Source organism: Cebus imitator, unplaced genomic scaffold (genome assembly GCF_001604975.1).
Source record: "Cebus imitator isolate Cc_AM_T3 unplaced genomic scaffold, Cebus_imitator-1.0 Scaffold111, whole genome shotgun sequence".
Taxonomy (NCBI): Eukaryota; Metazoa; Chordata; class Mammalia; order Primates; family Cebidae; genus Cebus; species Cebus imitator.
The window spans coordinates 4,591,775-4,596,345 of record NW_016107426.1 but is presented as its reverse complement, the minus strand read 5'-3'; the positions used below and the strand labels follow the sequence as shown (position 1 = coordinate 4,596,345).

At 37.8% G+C, this 4,571-nt stretch overlaps 1 long non-coding RNA gene across 2 annotated transcripts in view; it reads right to left on the bottom strand.

The window, feature by feature from the left end:
* Window positions 1-394: 394 nt before the first annotated feature.
* The window catches only part of LOC119472652, a 19,345-nt gene continuing 15,168 nt past the window's right edge, over window positions 395-4,571 (bottom strand). For both annotated transcript variants that reach the window (XR_005201815.1, XR_005201814.1), the window contains exon 2: window positions 395-3,175. This is a non-coding gene — a long non-coding RNA (uncharacterized LOC119472652). The remainder of the gene's footprint in view (window positions 3,176-4,571) is intronic.

Genomic DNA, 4,571 nt, shown 5'->3' with positions numbered 1-4,571 from the left:
CATCTCAACAACTTCACAGCACAATTGGTTTAGCCACTGCAGCGTTGCTTTTGAAGCCATTTTCAACAGAGCTGAGAAAAGGGGAGAACTCTGAGTAAAGCACTGGGAGAAGAAATGCTGTGAATGGCTTTAAGAAAGAGAAACATAATCTTTCCTCGTGACAGTTCATCTTCCTGATGGCCACATTTACATACTGAGTTCACAGGCTAGAACTCTCAAAGAGAACTCTACTTTCCTAGAGAATATAAAACATTCAGCGTGGCATCCTTGGAGGGAGGGAGGTGTAGGAAGGAAAAGGGAATAACCACTGATGGTTTATATGTATCATATTTATTTTCTAGGTTTCTGATATCTTAAACTGTTGAAAATACATAAAGTTATTCAGAGACTTCTTTTTGTTTTATTCCTCTTTAGCTCTATAAGATGTAACTCTCTATATTTTTCTCTCATTTTTATTCAAATGAGTGCATTGGCTTCTTGTTTTACAAAGTAAAAACCTTGAATGCAACAAGTTTATCTTTATTCCAGACTGTAGGTTGCTGTTTTTTTTTTTTTAAAGTTCCTTATTCTTCCATTTTAAAAACATACATGCAAAATTTTAGTATTTAAAATATTAGAAACTCTTCACCTGTGAATGCGTTTTAATAACTAGCTTGCCTCTTCTGAGCATATTACATTCCTGCTATACCTCTTTTGTAGCAAACATGCCTATCTTATTTAAATATATGTAATAAAGTATGCAAGAAGATAAACATATGTGACCTATTTATATTCAAAACTGGCTGGAAAACTACAGATCACAGGAATTCTGTAACAGACACACATTATAAACTTCTTTTGATAAATACTTTTTAAAATTGTTTTTTAATGTGCTCTTAATGACTTCTAGCACTCACACCTTCTTACTTGCTTTCCAAACTGTTTATACTGTCCCCAATAACACTCAGTGGAAAGCTGTCACTCCTGGCTAAATCCTTACTTAGGGTGGATGCTATGCCTCCGTGAGACAGGGTCAGGGGGTCAAAATCGATTTTGGAGGCCACCTGGAGAGTCCAGGCCATGAACTGACTCGAAAAATTTATATCAGAGCCAGAATGGTCCACCTCCCAGGGTCAGATCTGGCCTGACACTCCAACCGCAGGCTGGGGCATGCTAGACCGCGCTCAGAGGCCAGGGTTGCTGGCCCTGCTAGCTGACCTCTTCAAACTTCAGGAGAATTTTTTTGGCAGTTACCACGGTGACTGGGTACTCTAAAAGCTTATCCCTCTTACTGAATGGAGGGAAAAAAATTAGGAAAAAAATATGTTAAAACCTACCTTGCAGAGATGCCTATCATGGTTAAAGTTTAAAAAAAAAAAAAAAAAAAAAGGTTGGGGGCGGTGGGAAGGGAGGTTACGGCCCTAAATTGTCTATGCCTTTGGTATTAATTACTACTGCTTTCCAAAAAAGAAAAAAAAGCAATTAGAACTTACAAGTCTTTCAAACTGCAAAATTTGACATTTGGAGCAGATACTGCTTTGCTTCTTTTTTCTTCTCCCCTTTCTTGCTCAGTAGCTGGCAACAATATGAACAATGCATTCAAGGAGTTTTTAAAACAACGCAATTTACTTGGAAATTCTAATATCTCCCCTTTTCTTTGAGAATAACCAACTTTGAAATAAGAACCATCATAAATGCTAGTCTGTCGGAGAGAAGATGCTGTAAGTCATCATTTTTGCCTCAAAATCATGTTCAAGATTTTTTTTTCCTGAAAGAAAAGTGTCCAGTTTTGCTTGACTTGAAATAATTAAATTAGGAGAAAAGCAAGGGGCCATTATTATATATTTTATCTTTTACCAAATGACTTAATAAAAATAATGTATATGTTAAAAACAACTGAAAATACTCTACATATAACAAGGGAACACTAGGAAGAAAAAAAAATACTATGTATACTTCATTTTAAAGAACATCCAAGCTAAAAAAAAAGCCATGGAATATTCTTCTATGTTAATACCAAATGTTGTCTTGTCCTAAAGTCTCACAACAATAGAAATACTTGCAGATAAAAATTTTAATTCCCCATGGGGTAAACCTATGCACATTATAAAGCTCGATTAGTTGGTTTTTGTTGATAGGTTGTAACACAAAATGCTTTAAAATGGCTCCTATGTGTGACTTGAAATTGGATGAGAATCATAATAATTTAGAAATATACTATACTTTAAGAATACTTGTCTTTAAAAATATCTGAGTACTACACAATGACTTTTTATAAACTGAAATCACTGACTTTTACTGTCATTGCTCTCTATCTCTTACTTCATTTTCTCATCTGCTATGTACATGATCCAGGCCCTGAAAGTCTTGAAAGGACCTCCTCTGCCATTTGGGTGCTGGCTCTGTGTGTGTGTGTGTCTGTGTGTATGTGTGTGTGTCTGTGTGTGTGTGCACAAATAATGAAGCACTGGTGAAGCAGGGTAGATTTGCATTTTAGAAAGCAGTGGCTATATAACAAAACAATGTCTTTGATTCAAATATCATTTTTCATCTTGACTCTAAGCCAAGAAAAAATGAGAAATTACAGAAATATAGTAATTGGCACTTCAAAAGTGAATACTAAAATTTCAGAGGAATGTTTTAACCTCATCTTAAATGTTGATTTTACTATGACCTATGTTGACTGTTTCGTAATAATCATTAAGTTCCTACAAAGGAATGAACATAAAACCAAGTATATATTAATTAGTCTTAATTTTTAAAAACCAAATGTAATTCAGGAACCATTTCCTTTCTCCTCTTGTGCTCAAAACAGCCACTGAAAGGCAAGGTCAGAAGCAGTTTGAGCTGATCTTGCCGTGCAATCCAATTACACTTTGCTGAAACACAGTTCTTTCAATCAGATAGCGTGGTTCTTGACATGCTGAAGTGGGCAACCAGGTTGGTGAGTCACTTAAACTGTGGTGCCAGCTCACTGTCTATGATGAATTCGAACTGTCCTTCCCAGCCGGGAACCCCTGGCAAGCTTCCTTAAAGACCCAGTGACTGGCAAAGCATGAGGCACTATCACACAGAAAACGAGGTCCTCCTCGGGTTTGGAAAACAGATGATAGAAGTCTTGGAATGATGCAAGCCAGGTCACAATCTCCTGAACCACGAGCCTTATCTTGAATGAAACATGATTTCTGAGTTGGATCTGAAAAGGAAAAAAAGTTAAAGTATAAGGCAACGGCTCATTTCTACAAAAGAACACAATGCCAAGTCTTGTAGCGTGGTTTCCTCCAGTCCAATTCAGAATCTCTCCCACAGAAGACCAAAAATCATCTTTCAGTCCTTTGCATAAACTTTACTAAAAGGACTATGAAATAAATAGGTATTTTATTCAGAAACACATAGATCTGGATCTTGTCTCAGATTGAAAATTTGCAGATATGTTACAAAAGTACAGAATGTGGGGGCTGAGGAACTACGAGATTATCTAGTCTTATGTTTTTACTTTACATATGCAAAATCTGAAGCCTAGAAGCATGAACTGCCTTACGTACAAAATATTCATTAGATGCCTTAAACTAGAACCTAGGTCCTGGTTGGCATTTTTTTCTTCTTCCTTTTTCTTTTTGAGTCGAAGTTTCCCTCTTGTTGCCCAGGCTGGAGTGCAATGGCGTAATCTCATCTCACTGCAACCTCCACCTCCTGGGCTCAAGTGATTCTCCTGCCTCAGCCTCCCGAGTAGCTGGGAGTACAGGCATGCGCCACCACACCTAATTTTGTATTTTTAGTAGAGACGGGGTTTCTCCATGTTGGTCAGGCTGGTCTCGAACTTCCGACCTCAGGTGATCCGCCAGCCTCAGCCTCCCAAAGTGTTGGGCTTACAGGTGTTAGCCACCAGGCCCAGCCCTGGTTGCCATTTCTAACCTAGTATCTTCTCTACTACAAAATGTAGCCTTTTCATGAGGGTGGGAAATATTAAAAGCCCATACTCGTAGACATATTCAAAGTCTTAGAGTAATTCTGGGGCAAGGATATGAAATGATTGCAAATGATTCCAGTTTCACTTCCAGGAAACAGCTTTAGGCACCACAAGCAGAAATTCCACAAAGTCATGCAGTGAAACTGTAAAATAACCTGTGCTATTGGAAGCTCCCCATTTCTCAGGAACTTATGTCTTGTGGTAACAAGGGCGTGTTGCGAATACGATTTCTCCAGCGAATTGTTTTCATTGGTTTGTTGTGGTTATTAAGCACTGACTTCTTTCTGTAAGTATGGAGTCGCACCATTCTGCCAAGTTTGTAACTAAGTACCAGGAAGTGGGGCTTTGGTGTAGATCTGCCTCTGCTACCAAATGACCATGAGCCTCGTAAGAGAGCAGGGCTACCAGTCCCGGAAGGGCTAGATCAGGTTTGTCTTTAACATTGTTCTAATTTACTTCGGGTTTAACTTGTATCTGTTAGGATCAATAGATTCTAAAAATGAAGTAAAACAACAACAAACAAAAAGACTGTATAAAAATTTGCAATTAATTGCTGATACCCCAAACTGCCACTTGTCTGCTGCATTCGGCTGTAATAGTACTTTTTTTTTTTTTTTTTTTT